General features: G+C 38.5%; 1 long non-coding RNA gene across 1 annotated transcript in view; it reads right to left on the bottom strand.

Annotated features, from left to right (window-relative positions):
• Window positions 1-4,182: 4,182 nt before the first annotated feature.
• LOC104674897 overlaps window positions 4,183-20,201 on the bottom strand; it is a 125,139-nt gene continuing 109,120 nt past the window's right edge. The window contains exon 3 of the long non-coding RNA XR_749698.2: window positions 4,183-4,474. This is a non-coding gene — a long non-coding RNA (uncharacterized LOC104674897). The remainder of the gene's footprint in view (window positions 4,475-20,201) is intronic.

The raw sequence follows: 20,201 nt of genomic DNA, 5'->3' as shown, positions 1-20,201 counted from the left end.
AAATGTTACATTATCTGCCAAATAAATCATTTATTCATAAAAGAATACATATTGAGTGTTTCCTGGGCTCCAGACACTGTGCTAGATACTGGGAATACAGTGGTGGATAAACAGGCCTGGTTTTTGCTCTCTTGGAACTTTGCATCTATAATTAATCTGGCTATAATTTTTATGTAAACTGCTGAAATCAACAAACATGTTAGAAATATAAGAAAGAATAAAATACCAGTCTTTCAAGAGCTGCAGTTGAGAGAGGAACAGCAATGAGACTCAGAAAATTTTAGCAGTCGATGCTTATATGAACTAGTAACAATCATTTTGATACTTCATAAAATTACTGCGTGTATTTACTGTAGTTTTATCTTTAATACCAGACCACTTCAACCTAATTATTTAGCTCATGAAGATATCTAGGAAAACATGGTATGATTTGCCACATTTAAAGGAAGCTATTATTGATTTAGTTAAAATCTTAAAAGACTGTGGCAATACTATGTCCCTAAGGATTTGGATCTACTCATATATTGTTGGTGCCAGTGTAAAATGTTACTATCACTTTGGAAAATTTTCTGGCAGCTCTTTTTGTTTTTTTAATTAAACTTATATTTACTTATGACCCAGCAATTTTATTCCTGGAAACTCACCCAGAAGAAACCAAAGCAAATATCCACAAAAAGACATATTAGAGTGTGAAAAGAATAGTTTTGGGCTATCCCTAATAGCCCTAAACTAGCCATGGAAAGTAGACTGGATAAACAAAAGTGTTATATAAATACAATGATACAGTGGAATACTACTAAGCAATGTAACTGAATGCTCTTGTGATGCATAAAGCAACATTATGCCGAGTGAAAGAAGCTCTATGCAAAAATGAATACTGTGTAATTCCATTTATATGAAGTTCTATGTTAGTCAAAGACAATGTGAGAGAGTCAAAACAGCAGTTGTTCCTGTATATGGAGAGTAGAAATTGAGAGGCAGCAAGAGGGAGCTTGCTGGGGTGATGGATAGTGGTTTAATTGCTGGGTTGCATGCATTCTCACAACTTCTCAAGTGGTACACTTCTGTTTTGTGTATTTCACAGATAATAAATTGTTAATGTCACAAAAACCCCAATAAAAGTGGTATTGAAGGGTTTTAGGGTGATGGGCATTGGTATCTCTAATACAACCTACTTTTAGATGCATCCCCAATTAAGCCAGATTAATGGATAGAAAATGATAAAAAACAATTAGAAAAATATGAAACCAAAACACATTCTAGGTAGTAAGTATGTAGGTGAATACTATACAATTCTTTCAACTTCTCTGTAGGTTTGAAAATTTAGTAATGAAATACTGCAGGGAAAAAAGACTGTGTAAGTGTATAACTACTTTATTGTTCATCTCCTCATTCCCTCAGCAAATTAAATGCTTTCCTGTACCACACCCTGGTCTCATGAGCACTTCCTTAAAAGCTAGAATCTTTGCTTGTAGATAGCATGAGAATAGGCATTTGTTTTCATCCCATTTGAGCTATGGAAGAAATCTTGTTCTATCTCAGTAAGTTTCATGGATGCATCAATTAAACCAGAGAGCGATAACTGTGGAAATATAAGATTATTTAAATAGGACAGAGATGCTGAGGATAAAACTCTGAAACTTGTGATCTTACTGAAGTCTTGATTCTTAAGGATGACTTTGCTGTGCATTTATTTATGGCTTGTGTGTTGGAGGTATAGACAAAGAATATATTGATCCAGTTAAGCAGAATCGTAAAATAAAAAGAATAACCTACTAGGTATCTCTATCAGGGGAAAGGCAGACATATTTTAAATAGAGAGGATGGGGGGATTAGTTGAGAGTTATGGGCTACATTTAGAAAATGTTTTGTGTTAAAAATTGGGAGTAAAGGAGAGAGTATTATGAAAAGTAGTAGAAATAGAGCAGATTTTATAATGTTTTCGAATGCATTGAATATTTCTTGATCTTACCTCTGCCATCCTGTCCCTTGGTGGTAGAGAGTAAGAACTGGCATAACTTTCATTTACAATTTTTCTCTCATTTGAAGGTTATGAACAAATCGGGCTGAGTGAGGCTCCACGTGTAGATGGATTGCATTTTTACAGTCAAAAGATGAGGACATTCTAAAAAGTGAGAGCAATTTGAAAAAAGAAGAGATGAGAGTCACAGGTTATGCTAATCAGAAAATAATTACACTTTTCTAGAAAAAGTTGTAATTTATATCGGAAACATTTGGGCAATGAAGTTATTTAGGTGCATTGATTGCAGACTGATGAACTAAGATGATTATGTTGAGAAGCTGACTTTTAATATACTCAAGAACTCTGATAAGTTCCCTTATACTTATCACTATAAGCTTATAATATTATGAATATTTTACTTTATTTTTTGGAGCTATTCTAAATTTTGCAGCAGTATGTGGGATGCACAGTGAGATGGAGAGCCTCAAGCATGCAGAAAGCAATTATAAAAATTTATTTCTGAAAGCATGATGTTTGTACTAGCATGTTGACAGTATGAATATGAAGTGAAGATGCAGGTGAAAATTGTCAAGGAAGTGATGAGACCAGATGATGAAATAAAGAACTAAGGAAATGAAGAGTCAATGACAGCTTCCAGGTTTTGAGCATGCGGAGAGTGGGACAGTTGGGCAATATTAACTTCCTGAAGTATGTCATATTTGAACTGAGATTTGAGTTATGAAAATATATAGTTGGATGAAAGGAGGGTCAGGGGTAGAGGAGCTAGGTTGGTTCATCAAATACAAACATCATGTTATGAGTTTGGAGAATTAGGCAGAAGCAAGACTATGTAGAATTTTATACACCATGGTCTATTAGTCAGGGTTCTCTAGAGGTACAGAGTGATAGAATAGATGTATGTATGAAAGGGAGGTTACTAAGGAGTTATTATTGATTCACACAATCACAGGGTGAAGTCCCACAATAGGTCGTCTGCAAGCTGAGAAGCAAGAAAGCCAGTCCAAGGCCCCAAACCTCAAAAGTAGGGAAGTCAACAGTGCAGTCTTCAGTCTGTGGCTGAAGGTCCAAGAGCCCTTGGCAAACCACTGTTGTAGGTTCAAGAGTCCAAAAGCTGAAGAATTTGGAGTCTGATATTCAAAGGCAGGAAGCATCCAGCATGAGAAAGATGAAGGCTGGAAGACTCAGCCAGTCATGGTCCTTCCATGTTCATCTGCCTGCTTTTATCCTAGCTGCACTGGTAGCTGATTAGATGGTGCCCATCCGGATTGAGGGGTTGGTCTGCCTCTTTGTCTTCCACTGACTCAAATGTTAATCTCCTTTGGCAACATCCTCACAGACACAACCAGGAGCAATACTTTGCCTCCTTCAATCCAATCAACTTGACACTCAATATTAACCATCACAAGTGGTAAGAATTTTGGTATTTATCCCAAGGCACTGGGAATCCAATGAGGGGTTTACACAGAGGTTGATCTGATTGCCATTAGGCAAGGTTATTCTGGTTTCAATGTAGCCACTGGATTTTAGAGGTTGGGTGGAAGATGGTAATGTGGGGTGACAGGAAGGATATTACTGGGGTAGTCTTGCCTAGAGGTGATGATGGCTGGAACTAAAGCAGAGAGGGGTGGAAGAGATTGACAGTGGGTGATTATAGCATGAGGAAAGAAGAGAGCCTGATGATGAACTTTGAAGATCTAACAGTTAAAGACCAGGGAGATCAGAAACAGCCTTCAAGACTGACAGATAAATGGTCAGAGAGACAGGAGAACAACAAGCTGGTATGCCCTCAAAGGAGACAAGGAAGAAACAGTTGAGTATGTAGTCATGGAGACAAATGAAGAGAGGCTACATATGTTTCTGTACAGCAATTCGTCTTGAGAGATGCTTCTAGAGAAAAAATTCTGGCCCTGGTACCATCACCACATCATGCCTCCGAGACAGCACACCATGGCTGGCCCTCTGCCATTGGACACTAGATGCCCTTGCCACTTCTAGAATGGATTCGATCATTAACTCCAGATGCAATTCCCTGATGGTTGTATCTTATTGACAAAGGTTAGTTCATGTTCTTGTAACTTTACCTCCTAGAGTCAGAGAAAGCAGGTAGCTGGCCTTTTTTCTTTCTGTAATTAGTGGCAGGGTACAACCTCTCACAAGACTCAACTGATGGCTAACTCTCAAATTTAGGAAGGAGAGGTCAGATGAAGGGTATTAAAAATTGGAAATATCTACTATATTAATCTTAAAAATCATTTTATCTCAGAAGCTTTCCTTGGTCCTGGTTTTCATCTTGGCAGCTGATCTTGGAGTTGATTGCCTCCTCTGGTTAACACTGGGTCTCATATGCATCAGTGCTACTCCATTTATCCGTAGGATATTTTATGTAGATTCCCACTTGCATTATGCGTTGTGTGAGGAGTTGGGTAAGTGAAATAGAAAAGATGTAGTTCCTGTTCTCCAGAAGCTTGGAGTTTGAAGCAGGAGGTCCTACTGTGAATACAAAGGTTGAGTTTCAGGGTCACTCACTTGTCTTGATCCCATTCAGGGCTCCAGAGGGGGCCCTAGGAATGGGTTCATATGGTCATACATTTGAAACTATTTTGCAAAAGTAAGCCAATTAGCCTGCATTTGGTTAAGAAATTTTGACATCTAGTTCTGACTCCTCTGAAAATTCTCTTCCTCTTGGGTGGTGTTTAAATGGCTACTGGCATTTTTGCATTCAGCTAAGGGGGAGTTGAGTTGGGATACAATTTGTTTGGGTTTAGCAGGATATAGTTACCTGATTTGTAGATACTTTCGTAAATGGTTCAATTATAGCGAGCAAGGAAATCTGCTGAGAAGGGTCTGGTGAGGCCTTGGAAACTGCTCTGATCCCAGGATGACTCTTATCCTCAAAAGTCAGGAAACTGGGAGCTTTTAAGGTGAATTCTTTTATTACTAAAAAACTATAGCTAATTGTCTCTTCCTTTCTCAGGAACCTCCCTTTGAAAGGCCATATCTGTCTGAAAGTCATTTTCCCAGGGTGCTATCTACAGTAAAGATCAGGGAGAAAGACCCTGTTCCTGTCTCCCAAATCATGGTGCTAACTCTGCTCAGTGGGAGGCGCTGGCATCTGAGGCCAGAGCCACTCACTCCCCATCATCTGGTGGCTTCCCTCCCTTCCCCCTGCACTGCTCCCTTCACAGTTTTAGAGGCTGTGGGCTACTTCAGTGGACAGTTTTGTCCTTTTTTGCATTTCTCTTTCTTTGCTTGGATAGGGCAAACATGGATTGTCTTTGGAGGCTGTGGTTAATGGGATTATTTGAATTTTAAAGTGGTTTGTGCCTTGTAACGTGTTTTTAATGAAATAAGCACACTTGAAAGAAACCAAAACACTATGTAGATTAAAAAAATTTGTTCAAAATAATTTATAAAGATCAAATACTCCATTTGAAATGCATTTTGGAAAAATGTTTTGTAATGATTCAATAAACACTTCTTTCATCATCTTTAGATTTAAATTTTAGGGAGCTAAGAGGATATTCAGATAAAGATGGAATATCAAAAAAAAAAAAAAAAAAAAAAAAAAAAAAAAAAAAAAAACCGGATGGGTGCTGTGGCTCACGTCTGTGATCCCAGCACTTTAGGAGGCCAAGGTGGGCAGATTGCCTGAGCTCAGCAGTTCGAGACCACTCTGGGCAACATGGTAAAACCCTGTCTCTACTAAAATACAAAAAAAAAAAAAAAAACCAAAACCCAAAAATTAGCTGGGCATGGTGGTGCATGCCTGTAGTCTCAGCTACTCGGGAGGCTGAGGCATGAAAATCACTGAGCCTGGGAGGTGGAGGTTGCAGTGAGCCAAGATCATGCCACTATACTACAGCTTGGGCTACAGAGTGAGACTCCATCTCAACAAGAAAATAAAAAGAAACTGATTCTGGAGGGCGGAGCAAGATGGCTGAATAGGAACAGCTCCAGTCTCCAATTCCCAGCACGAGCGACACAGAAGATCAGTGATTTCTGCATTTTCAACTGAGTTACTGGGGTCATCTCACTAGGGAGTGCCGGACAATCGGTGCTGGTCAGCTGCTGCAGCCCGACCAGCGAGAGCTGAAGCAGGGCGAGGCATCGCCTCACCTGGGAAGCTCAAGGGGGAAGGGAATCCCTTTTCCTAGCCAGGGGAACTGAGAGACACAACACCTGGAAAATCGGGTAACTCCCACCCCAATACTGTGCTTTAAGCAAATGGGCACACCAGGAGATTATACCAACCCCTGGCTGGGAGGGTCCCACGGCCACAGAGCCTCCCTCGTTGCTAGCACAGCAGTCTGCGATCTCACTGCAAGGCAGCAGGGAGGCTGGGGAAGGGGCGCCCGCCATTGCTGAGGCTTAAGTAGGTAAACAAAGCCGCTGGGAAGCTCAAACTGGGTGGAGCTCACAGCAGCTCAAGGAAACCTGCCTGTCTCTGTAGACTCCACCTCTGGGGACAGGGCACAGCTAAACAACAACAACAACAAAAACAGCAGCAGAAACCTCTGCAGACGCCAACGACTCTGTCTGACAGCTTTGAAGAGAGCAGTGGATCTCCCAACACAGAGGCTGAGATCTGAGAAGGGACAGACTGCCTGCTCAAGTGGGTCCCTGACCCCTGAGTAGCCTAACTGGGAAACATCCCCCACTAGGGGCAGTCTGACACCCCACACCTCACAGGGTGGAGTACACCCCCAAGAGGAAGCTTCCAAAGTAAGAATCAGACAGGTACACTCGCTGTTCAGCAATATTCTATCTTCTGCAACCTCTGCTGCTGATACCCAGGCAAACAGGGTCTGGAGTGGACCTCAAGCAATCTCCAACAGACATACAGCTTAGGGTCCTGACTATTAGAAGGAAAACTATCAAACAGGAAGAACACCTATACCAAAACCCCATCAGTACGTCACCATCATCAAAGACCAGAGGCAGATAAAACCACAAAGATGGGGAAGAAGCAGGGCAGAAAAGCTGGAAATTCAAAAAATAAGAGCACATCTCCCCCTGCAAAGGAGCGCAGCTCATTGCCAGCAATGGATCAAAGCTGGTCAGAGAATGACTTTGACGAGATGAGAGAAGAAGGCTTCAGTCCATCAAACTTCTCAGAGCTAAAGGAGGAATTACGTACTCAGCGCAAAGAAACTAAAAATCTTGAAAAAAGAGTGGAAGAATTGATAGCTAGAATAATTAATGCAGAGAAGGTCATAAACGAAATGACAGAGATGAAAACCATGACACGAGAAATACGTGACAAATCCACAAGCTTCAGTAACCGACTCGATCAACTGGAAGAAAGAGTATCAGCGATTGAGGATCAAATGAATGAAATGAAGTGAGAAGAGAAACCAAAAGAAAAAAGAAGAAAAAGAAATGAACAAAGCCTGCAAGAAGTATGGGATTATGTAAAAAGACCAAATCTACGTCTGATTGGGGTGCCTGAAAGTGAGGGGAAAATGGAACCAAGTTGGAAAACACTCTTCAGGATATCATCCAGGAGAACTTCCTCAACCTAGTAGGGCAGGCCAACATTCAAATTCAGGAAATACAGAGAACGCCACAAAGATACTCCTTGAGAAGAGCAACTCCAAGACACATAATTGCCAGATTCACCAAAGTTGAAATGAAGGAAAAAATCTTAAGGGTAGCCAGAGAGAAAGGTCGGGTTACCCACAAAGGGAAGCCCATCAGACTAACAGCAGACCTCTCGGCAGAAACTCTACAAGCCAGAAGAGAGTGGGGGCCAATATTCAACATTCTTAAAGAAAAGAATTTTAAACCCAGAATTTCATATCCAGCCAAACTAAGTTTCATAAGTGAGGGAGAAATAAAATCCTTTACAGATAAGCAAATGCTTAGAGATTTTGTCACCACCAGTCCTGCCTTACAAGAGACCCTGAAGGAAGCCCTAAACATGGAAAGGAACAACCGGTACCAGCCATTGCAAAAACATGCCAAAATGTAAAGACCATCGAGGCTAGGAAGAAACTGCATCAACTAACGAGCAAAATAACCAGTTAATATCATAATGGCAGGATCAAGTTCACACATAACAATATTAACCTTAAATGTAAATGGACTAAATGCTCCAATTAAAAGACACAGACTGGCAAACTGGATAAAGAGTCAAGACCCATCAGTCTGCTGTATTCAGGAGACCCATCTCACATGCAGAGACATACATAGGCTCAAAATAAAGGGATGGAGGAAGACCTACCAAGCAAATGGAGAACAAAAAAAAGCAGGGGTTGCAACCCTAGTCTCAGATAAAATAGACTTTAAACCATCAAAGATCAAAAGAGACAAAGAAGGCCATTACATAATGGTAAAGGGATCAATTCAACAGGAAGAGCTAACTATCCTAAATATATATGCACCCAATACAGGAGCACCCAAATTCATAAAGCAAGTCCTTAGAGACTTACAAAGAGACTTAGACTCACATACAATAATAATGGGAGACTTCAACACTCCACTGTCAGTATTAGACAGATCAACGAGACAGAAAGTTAACAAGGATATCCAGGAATTGAACTCATCTCTGCACCAAGTGGACCTAATAGACATCTACAGAACTCTCCACCCCAAATCAACAGAATATACATTCTTCTCAGCACCACATCGCACTTATTCCAAAATTGACCACATAATTGGAAGTAAAGCACTCCTTAGCAAATGTGAAAGAACAGCAATTATAGCAAACTGTCTCTCAGACCACAGTGCAATCAAACTAGAACTCAGGACTAAGAAACTCAATCAAAACCGCTCAACTACATGGAAACTGAACAACCTGCTCCTGAATGACTACTGGGTACATAACAAAATGAAGGCAGAAATAAAGATGTTCTTTGAAACCAATGAGAACAAAGATACAACATACCAGAATCTCTGGGACACATTTAAAGCAGTGTGTAGAGGGAAATTTATAGCACTAAATGCCCACAAAAGAAAGCTGGAAAGATCTAAAATTGACACTCTAACATCACAATTAAAAGAACTGGAGAAGCAAGAGCAAACACATTCAAAAGCTAGCAGAAGACAAGAAATAACTAAGATCAGAGCCAAACTGAAGGAGATAGAGACACAAAAAACCCTCCAAAAAATCAATGAATCCAGGAGTTGGTTTTTTGAAAAAATCAACAATATTGACAGACTGCTAGCAAGACTAACAAAGAAGAAAAGAGAGAAGACTCAAATAGATGCAATAAAAAATGATAAAGGGGATATCACCAATGACCCCACAGAAATACAAACTACCATCAGAGAATACTATAAACACCTCTACGCAAATCAGCTAGAAAATCTAGAAGAAATGGATAAATTCCTGAACACTTAGACTCTTCCAAGACTAAACCAGGAAGAAGTTCAATCCCTGAATAGACCAATAGCAGGCTCTGAAATTGAGGCAATAATTAATAGCCTACCCACCAAAAAAAGTCCAGGACCAGATGGATTCACAGCTGAATTCTACCAGAGGTACAAGGAGGAGCTGGTACCATTCCTTCTGAAACTATTCCAATCAATAGAAAAAGAGGGAATCCTCCCTAACTCATTTTATGAAGCCAACATCATCCTGATACCAAAGCCTGGCAGAGACACAACAAAAAAAGAGAATTTTAGACCAATATCCCTGATGAACATCGATGCAAAAATCCTCAATAAAATACTGGCAAACTGGATTCAGCAGCACATCAAAAAGCTTATCCACCATGATCAAGTGGGCTTCATCCCTGGGATGCAAGACTGATTCAACATTCGCAAATCAATAAACGTAATCCAGCATATAAACAGAACCAAAGACAAGAACCACATGATTATCTCAATAGATGCAGAAAAGGCTTTTGACAAAATTCAACAGCCCTTCATGCTAAAAACGCTCAATAAATTTGGTATTGATGGAACGTACCTCAAAATAATAAGAGCTATTTATGACAAACCCACAGCCAATATCATACTGAATGGGCAAAAACTGGAAAAATTCCCTTTGAAAACTGGCACAACACAGGGATGCCCTCTCTCACCACTCCTATTCAACATAGTGTTGGAAGTTCTGGCTAGGGCAATCAGGCAAGAGAAAGAAATCAAGGGTATCCAGTTAGGAAAAGAAGAAGTCAAATTGTCCCTGTTTGCAGATGACATGATTGTATATTTAGAAAACCCCATTGTCTCAGCCCAAAATCTCCTTAAGCTGATAAGCAACTTCAGCAAAGTCTCAGGATACAAAATTAATGTGCAAAAATCACAAGCATTCTTATACACCAGTAACAGACAAACAGAGAGCCAAATCATGAATGAACTTCCATTCACAATTGCTTCAAAGAGAATAAAATACCTAGGAATCCAACTTACAAGGGATGTAAAGGACCTCTTCAAGGAGAACTACAAACCACTGCTCAGTGAAATCAAAGAGGACACAAACAAATGGAAGAACACACCATGCTCATGGATAGGAAGAATCAATATCGTGAAAATGGCCATACTGCCCAAGGTTATTTATAGATTCAATGCCATCCCCATCAAGCTACCAATGAGTTTCTTCACAGAATTGGAAAAAACTGCTTTAAAGTTCATATGGAATCAAAAAAGAGCCCACATTGCCAAGACAATCCTAAGTCAAAAGAACAAAGCTGGAGGCATCACGCTACCTGACTTCAAACTATACTACAAGGCTACAGAAACCAAAACAGCATGGTACGGGTACCAAAACAGAGATATAGACCAATGGAACAGAACAGAGTCCTCAGAAATAATACCACACATCTACAGCCATCTGATCTTTGACAAATCTGAGAGAAACAAGAAATGGGGAAAGGATTCCCTATTTAATAAATGGTGCTGGGAAAATTGGCTAGCCATAAGTAGAAAGCTGAAACTGGATCCTTTCCTTACTCCTTATACGAAAATTAATTCAAGATGGATTAGAGACTTAAATGTTAGACCTAATACCATAAAAACCCTAGAAGAAAACCTAGGTAGTACCATTCAGGACATAGGCATGGGCAAGGACTTCATGTCTAAAACACCAAAAGCAACGGCAACAAAAGCCAAAATTGACAAATGGGATCTCATTAAACTAAAGAGCTTCTGCACAGCAAAAGAAACTACCATCAGAGTGAACAGGCCACCTACAGAATGGGAGAAAATTTTTGCAATCTACTCATCTGACAAAGGGCTAATATCCAGAACCTACAAAGAACTCAAACAAATTTACAAGAAAAAAACAGACAACCCCATCAAAAAGTGGGCAAAGGATATGAACAGACATTTCTCAAAAGAAGACATTCATACAGCCAACAGACACATGAAAAAATGCTCATCATCACTGGCCATCAGAGAAATGCAAATCAAAACCACAATGAGATACCATCTCACACCAGTTAGAACGGCAATCATTAAGAAGTCAGGAAACAACAGGTGTTGGAGAGGATGTGGAGAAATAGGAACACTTTTACACTGTTTGTGGGATTGTAAACTAGTTCAACCATTATGGAAAACAGTATGGCAATTTCTCAAGGATCTAGAACTAGATGTACCATATGACCCAGCCATCCCACTACTGGGTATATACCCAAAGGATTATAAATCATGCTGCTATAAAGACACATGCACACGTATGTTTATTGTGGCACTATTCACAATAGCAAAGACTTGGAATCAACCCAAATGTCCATCTGTGACAGACTGGATTAAGAAAATGTGGCACATATACACCATGGAATATTATGCAGCCATAAAAAAGGATGAGTTTGAGTCCTTTGTAGGGACATGGATGCAGCTGGAAACCATCATTCTTAGCAAACTATCACAAGAACAGAAAACCAAACACCGCATGTTCTCACTCATAGGTGGGAACTGAACAATGAGATCACTTGGACTCGAGAAGGGGAACATCACACATCGTGATCTATCATGGGAGGGGGGAGAGGGGAGGGATTGCATTGGTAGTTATACCTGATATAAATGATGAATTGATGGGTGCTGACGATTTGATGGGTGCAGCACACCAACATGGCACCAGTATACATATGTAACAAACCTGCACGTTATGCACATGTACCGTAGAACTTCAAGTATTAAAAAAAAAAAAAGAAACTATTATATTTAAATAATCACATCCAAAGCAGTAATTGATTTATGGGAAGAGATACATTTTGGGTAGAGATAATAGATGGGTTTTAGATTTGTGATAATCCAATTAATTGACAAGAATGAAGCATATGAAAACATTGGAAAAAGATTTAGATTTCTTGGCATTTTGACATAAATATTGATATAGGTGGAAATAAAATAAAACTATGCACAGCTACAGTGAGACCATCAACTTCAAACTAGTTAAAAAGACTCAACAATCTGGAGTATTTAAGATTATTATTATTATTATTATTATTATGTATTTTATTGCACAGCCAAACTCAAAACAGTTTCACTTATACAGCAGCTTGGCCCAATATCACAACATCCTAAAAACGTACATTACCAATAATGAATAGTGAAGCTGAAAGAAACTTCTCTAAACGATTGTTGGTTATTAAATTTTTTAATTGTGCTAAAAATACATAACATAAAATTGAAGATCTTGACTATTATTAAGTGTACAATCCAGTAGTGTTAAGTCTGTTCATATTATTGTGCGACTGATCCATATCATTGATTTTAATTATAAAATAAAAGTGAGAAAATATTGATTTTAGAATTTATGTTACAAAATAATTGTTATATGAAAGACAGCCAAGGCTATTTGTATTGTTATAGGAAAATCTTAACAACTCTTAAGTGTAAGTATGAGGTAGTTCCTCCCATGTGACCCTGTGCCTAACACAGATGCCTGGGCTCTTTGAAACTGTACCGGGTCTCTTGTAATGGAGGGTACAATGATCGGTTCTAAGGACTTCGCCATGCTGTCCTTAAACCATCAGAACTTCTTGTCTAGGAATCCCGCCAATATAGAAGATGATTCTTTTGCTGTTTAGCTCTGAGAGTCCCTTGGCATTTGTTTCTTGATTTTTTAGGCTCTCCTTTGACTTGCAAGCAAAATGAAGATCTCATTTTATTTTCAAAGTTGATCTTTAGTTTGTCCTTCAAGAGCTTTTAAAATCTGTAACTTATTTGAATAGCTTTACTCATTCAAAATACATACTCATTTTTGTAGCTAATTGTTTTCATAATTTTGTGCTCTTTCTAAGCCCATTTCCCTCTGCATGAAGTCCAGGAGATTTTGATCTTCCCAGTCTTTGGAGTCATGACTGTTTTATGCTTGTTCATTAAGGGTCTGCCATGACTCTGCACTGTGTTTGGAGGTAGCTTTTTATTTTCTGGTTTTGATATAAGAAGGAACTGTTTACTCCTAGTGACATAAAAAAGGTGTTGGGTTCTTCCATCCTCACTTTTTCTTTTGTTTCTTTCTTTCCCACTTCCTTATTTTGTCAGGTAAATAAACTATAAGTGACTTTTCAAGGTCACATATAATTAATTTCAGAGTTAGGCGTAGCACTTAGTTTGCTGTCTCTTATGCTAATATTAATTTCAGCATTTCTATCTATTCCTTCACTAAAATATTACAAACATACACAAGTTTCTTTCTATAGAGCTTAGTACTTACCCCAAGCTCACTATTAAGACTATATTAAAATCCTCAGCCTCTTTACATAAAATATACATTATTATAGAGAAACTCACTTTCAGTTTTAATAATCTCCTTACAATTAGATTCTAAAAAGGGCATGTAAGGCAAAAATCACATGAAGTTAAATTTACCAAATTACTCTTGAAAGTCCCTTAAATAGTCCATAACAAGTGAGATGCTCAAGGGACAGAGGAAAACTGAGCCAAGGTGGGGGTGAGAGCAGATTCACATTTCTCATCCCACTCTCACTCTGGGGCAAATGCTCCCTGACAACGGGAACGATGCCTATGGCACTCTTCAAATAGATACCCAGCTATGATAGGTTTATATTCAAATTAACAATACTTCTTTTTCTCCACGTAGTCTCTCCTGAATCAGACCATATTAAGGATAAAATTGGCATATCGTCCCAATTGAATCCTTAGGATTTTATGTAGCATCTAATTTGACTAGAATAGAAGTCTGTGTGGAAGAATAACTTGGCCAGGTTAACAAAGTTGAATTGCAATTATTTCTCCCAAATCCAAACAAAATCTCACTTTTTTTTCTTCTCAATCATTTGGATAACTGTGATCTTAGAAACTGGTCTATGATTATTGGCATACCTGAATGTCAACTCTTGTTGTTTGCCATCTGAGCCTAGGCATATCTCCATTAATTCTAAACTCACAATTAAAAATATGTGTTAAAGAGGCATTTGGGAGTATGTGTCAGCTATGAAAATTACTTTTGTGCTGAGATAGAAGTAATCGTTGTACAATAACAAAATGAATACTTAAATGCTTATTTAAAATTTTTGTGTAATGTGGAAAGATTTCAACATTTGCCATTTTTTTTTCTACAATGGTTGATTTGCTGCATTTATTCTTTATTTGTCTTCCCTGTGAACACATTTATTGCCAGTGTTTTTAGTTGTATTGTTAGCTTCATTGCATAATTAGTGGTATTCAGCTGCTGCTTTTTAGCCTGGAAGAACTGTAATTAGTTTTCATTCACTGGTGACATTTATGCAGTATCAGGGTCATTGTCAAAAGGTATAAAGACTGTAATTCTATTGCTAGGTTTTAAATCCCTAAAAATGTACAAATCTGTTTTATTCATCTCATGTAATAAAAGAAGGTATGAGCTACAACTGATAGAATTTCATTCTGCTTGGAAGAAATGGATATTATAGGATTTGAATGAGTTATGTATTTGGGTACAAAGTATTAAGTTGTTTTCTGTCCCAAAGCAGGAAATTCTATTCCCACTATTTAGTGGGTTAATTTGGAATAACTCAAGTCAAGTTTAAGAGATTTGTTGTTTTAAGCCAGGGATGGTGGTTCATGCCTATAATTCCAGCACTTTGGGAGGCTGAGGCGGGAGGATGCTTGAGCCCAGGAGTTCAAGACCATCCTGGGCAATACAAAAATTAGCTGGGCCATGGTGACACGCACACCTGTAGTCAAAGCTACTTGGGAGGTTGAGGCAGGAGTAGAAATGTGGGCTTGTACAATCTAAGTCAGCCTGAGTTCAAAACTCACTTCATTCACCAAATAGTCCTCAAAAGGTTAATTGTGAAGATTAAATTCAATAATGTTTGTAAAGCATTTAAGATAGCATTCATTACCAGCAAGTCTTTCACAAGTTTTTTATGGATGGTCAAAAGACTCTGTCCAGGAGGCTGGAGGTCAGCAGGCCTTATTATACGGTCAGAGAGTTCTGGAATTCTAAAGAGGGAAAACACAGATTGAAGTCAGTATCAAACGAAAGAATGTATCTTGAAGAGTGTTTAATACTGGCTGAAGTAATATAGATCTAAATCGTAGAGATATTCTTAAAATTTTGCCACAAGGTTTGTGTTCCAATTTCAGCCTTTTCCCTTCTTATTGCTACAAAAACTTTTGGCAGTGTGTGTATGTGGCAGTGGTGTTGCGTGTATGTGTGTGTGTTGCCTGGTGTATGACATGTGTATGTATGTGTGCATGTGTGTTTTCTGGTGTGTGTTGTGTGGTATGGGGTACAGTATGAATGTACGACTGTGTGCTTAGGGTAAGGAGTTCTGAAATCGTTGGGGACATCTTAGGAATCACCTTATCTTCAATGGAGCAATGCTCTGCACATGTGTCCAATGAATCCAGTCATTCCCATAAATGAGGTTTCTTTCATTTAAATCATCATCCAATTTTGGGACAATTACATATTGGCTATATGAACCCAGTATAGTCACTCTTCAATGTAAGTTCATGTACCTGTGATGAATTCAGAGTTTGAAAACAAAAGTTCTGGCTGTGAAGCAACCTTGAAGAGAGCAAGAATTAGGAAAGAAGAATTAAAAATGTCAAATGCCAACAATCTGATAATACGAGTCCTACCTACACTTAGGGAGGTAGCCCTTGTTCAGTGTGCCAGGCAGTTACAAGACTTTTATATACATGACTTCATTTAATCTTCACAACAACTTTGTGTGGCAAAAAATTTTATTATCCCTATGTCGTAGATGAGGAAACTAAGGCAACATAGAGAAGCATTGGAACTAGGTACATGATTTCTACTCTTCATTGATATTCCACACTAATGTATGTAGTGCTTGTGGGAAATTTTTTGCTTCCTTTCTGCTATGTTTGGATGGCCAGGGATGTTGATTTTTTAGCTTACCACTAGCCAATAAATGAGAATTAATCTGTAAGTCTTCTTCATTACATATAATTTTTTTAAAATTAAAATATGATTTGTATTTTATTACCTAGAAATCTCTTGAGTTAATTACATTATTGAGATATTATTATGGATGGCTTTTATACAGAAATAAAGAGAAATATGCAGTTTAAACAATTATTTGGATTATTAAAGCAAAATAATATAATCTGTTGTTGAGGAAAATGTGTTGAGATTTTGGATTGATTTATGAAAATCAAAATTGCTGAACAATTAATGTAATTCTATGTTAGCAGATCTTGAAGTCAAGGTACTTTGCTCTGAAAGCATTTCTTATATTTTTTTCTTTAATTTTAATGCTTTAATTATATACATTTAAAATATGTTGCCAGGAATGTAAAGGTTCTTGTTTTTCCTTCTAGCTGTGGGGGCCAGAGCTGTCAGAGTTGGGAATTTTTTTAATTAGGGAAGAGGAGTTTGGAAACAAGGGGACAAAGTAACAGAGAAAAACAGACTAGAGCATAATTTTAGCTGCTACTCTTCAACTAATTGATAATTGACTAAAAGCTAGTGAATTAATTGTTTATTAAAATGACTTATCTTTAGTAAGATAAAATGTCTATAATTAAACATTGAAGGTCTTGCCAAAGCCCTTGAAGGAATTATCATGGGCTGAATACAGGTAGTCAGTGGGCCTACACACAACATGAGTTGCCTTTCTTTCCTCTTTGTGTGTGTCTTTTTTTTTTTTTTTTTTTTTTTTTTTTTTTGAGACGGAGTCTCGCTCTGTCACCCAAGCTGGAGTGCACTGGCCAGATCTCAGCTCACTGCAAGCTCCGCCTCCCGGGTTCATGCCATTCTCCTGCCTCAGCCTCCCGAGTAGCTGGGACTACAGGCGCCCGCCACCTCGCCTGGCTAGTTTTTTGTATTTTTTAGTAGAAACGGGGTTTCACCGTGTTAGCCAGGATTGTCTCGATCTCCTGACCTTGTGATCCGCCCGTCTCGGCCTCCCAAAGTGCTGGGATTACAGGCTTGAGCCACCGCGCCCGGCCACAAATAGGTTTAATGTAAATGAACTTCGTGAAGATACAATGTTGGCAAAAAAGATACTTTAATCAGAAATATTGTCAAAGATATAGAAAATATCTTTCATAGTTGGTAGTTCTAAGACAAAGTAAAACCACATTTACCTAACTTTTAAGATAATTTTTCACATTAATGAGCCTTAGAAGCCAGTTTCATGGAGCTCCAATTACTGAAAGGGCTTCGAAAGTGTGATATCATACATCATGAGAAAATGCAATAACTCTGTTAAAAAGAGGTTTGAGGTAATAAAATTATTATAAACAACTTGATTCAGTTATGCTATGGAACATCTAGTGATTAAAAACTTCTACCCCTCTAGCTTCACAGTTTAAATTCAATGCACTTATATTTTTGCACTTTTGCTAATTGTATTATTTGAAAATTCAATGATATGTAAAATATAAAGGCAGCAATTTAAAACTAAATGTATATCTGCTCTAGGATGTCTCAATTTGCTACTTAATTTGAATAAATTTGGGGACTGTTAGAAAGTTGCTAAGAAGAATTAGTTTAACACATTTGGAACTATTTTCCCTCAAACATAATGATGCTTAAAATAGAAAAGTGCTGGAAATTATGAAATTTTATGTTCTGGCCTCCCATGGACTCCAAAATGAAACTTCTCTGTAAATGACCGTGACCTTGTTAACTGAGAAGGGAAATTCTTTGGATGGGACCACAGATTATCTTGCCCAGTTTGCAGCAGAAGAAACCAAGGCCAGGAAACACTAAGTGACATTCCCAAAGCCACACAGCTCATTAGTGGCAGAAGTTGGACAGATCTCTTAGCTCTCAGCCTTGTCTGTCTCATTCTAGAGAAGCTTGATAAATATTGATTGGATATCATCTGGGATGGATGTTGCACTTGGCAATGTATGGCTGGTTTTAATCTCATAAATGTACCAGAATCCTAGGAGAATTCTGATGTGTCTATACTTCTGGCAGCTGATGAGTTGAAATTTACTTAGCTATTATTTGGGGTCTTTTGAGTAGTCTTAAAGTATCTATACAATTTATACTTTAAATATTGGGGTGTGTTTAAGATTCCAGCAGCATTCTCTGAAGAAATGACTTTAGCTATCAATAACCTAATCAGCCTGAAGCCAGTAAAGGTTATGGTGAATGACAGTACAAATGAAAGTTTGAAGCATCATGTCATTAGAAAGGTTGTTCATATCAAATTTGACTCACTGCACATTTGATATCACTGATGATCTGATAATTGTAATACCAATGTCAACCAGAATAAAAGTTATGTCACTATCTTTATACTTTCAGATGTATTATCCTGTTGGTTCCTATTTCACCTCTATTTGGCTTCCCAAACTCCCTACTCCCAATGGAGGCTGCATGGGACTAGCCCTGCCGTAGCTATTATGGTGCCCAATTTACTAAATTGAGAGAATAGATTACGCTGGTGGACAAAGATAGAAAATTAATAATCAAGCATGAAATATGTGCTTTCCAATTCCATGTGTACCTGTTTTATAATTACTAGTGGCTACATGGGACATTTTATGTCACCCAAAATGTGGCAAGAGAAATGTGAAAAGTATGAAAAAACTAGGACTACAGTATTTTAAATCTGAGTATTTGAAGATACATTGTTATTCTTTAAGAAATTGGACACATCTTATCAGCAAGTAGTGAATTTGTAGTGCCTTGATTCACAGATATCTAGGGAAAATGAATGCAATGGGTAAAAGGTGAGCCTAAGTGAAACACAAAGTCTATTCCAAATGACGTTTATCATTTGAGCCATCAAAGGTAATCCATTTTTATTTTCTAACATGGTTCCAATTCTTTTATTTTCAGAGATTGGCACCATAAGCACTACAGGCTTCAGTAGAGTGAGTTTCATACTCCTCTCAAAGCCTCAGGTACAGAAGAGCTGACAGTGGACTTTCAGGCTCTGCCTCAGGCTTGCATCTTGACAAAAGAGCTAGGTACACCAGGCTTTAAGGTTGCCATCTCCTGTGTATTTTTTTTGCCATGACAGAACTGTGCCAATTTTAAAAAAATTATTTGGAATTAGGGTTTTCCTCTGACAGAGACTGGGATGTAGGATGGCAGCATGGCTATGAAAGATCATTAGTAATTTTAGATAAGCTTTGTTAATCACTCTGTCTTCTGGCCCAGTCTCCAAAGACTTTTCTCTGAATCCCAGGGAAAGGAGGCTAATGAAGAAGGTGAGCCAGAGAAGGCATGTACATGTGCAACCAGGATCCGTGGTCTCGTGGTGGTGTTGCCTAGTAACTGAGCTCAACTATGGGAACTCAGATGAATTACAGAACCACTATGTCCTCAACACAGAACATATCTCTGCAGGCCAGAGTTCCTGGTTTCAGTCAGACTAACAGGCCCACCAAGAGAAGCAACAGCTGTCACGGGAATATAATCACATGTGCAGAGAGCTACTTGAGGGAACAACAGAGGAAATCGAGGATACAAATCAGGGAAGATGGTGGCCACAATCATGTGGTAAAATCAAGCAAAAGAACCTGGAAAGCCCCTTGATCTAGTTGCAGAAGGCTTTATTATGAATTTCCAGCTACTTTCACACTGTGCTGAGCCAGGGAGTAATTTTTACTGGGTCAGTTATGCTGTCCTGCTTGATGTGGCATTGGTAAATACAAGTTACAGGTTTATTTGTTTTTATTTTTCATTTCTTTGAGACAGAGTCTCACCCTGTCATCCAGGCTGGAGTGCAGTGGCATGATCTCAGCTCACTGCAACCTCTGCCTCCTAGGTTCAAACGATTCTCATGCCTCAGCCTCCTGAGTAGCTGGGATTAGAGGCATGCACCACCACACCTGACTAATGTTTATGTTCGTAGTAAACATGGGATTTTGCCATGTTGGTCAG

This window comes from Rhinopithecus roxellana, chromosome 2 (genome assembly GCF_007565055.1).
Source record: "Rhinopithecus roxellana isolate Shanxi Qingling chromosome 2, ASM756505v1, whole genome shotgun sequence".
NCBI lineage: Eukaryota > Metazoa > Chordata > Mammalia > Primates > Cercopithecidae > Rhinopithecus > Rhinopithecus roxellana.
This window is presented reverse-complemented; position numbering and strand designations above follow the sequence as displayed.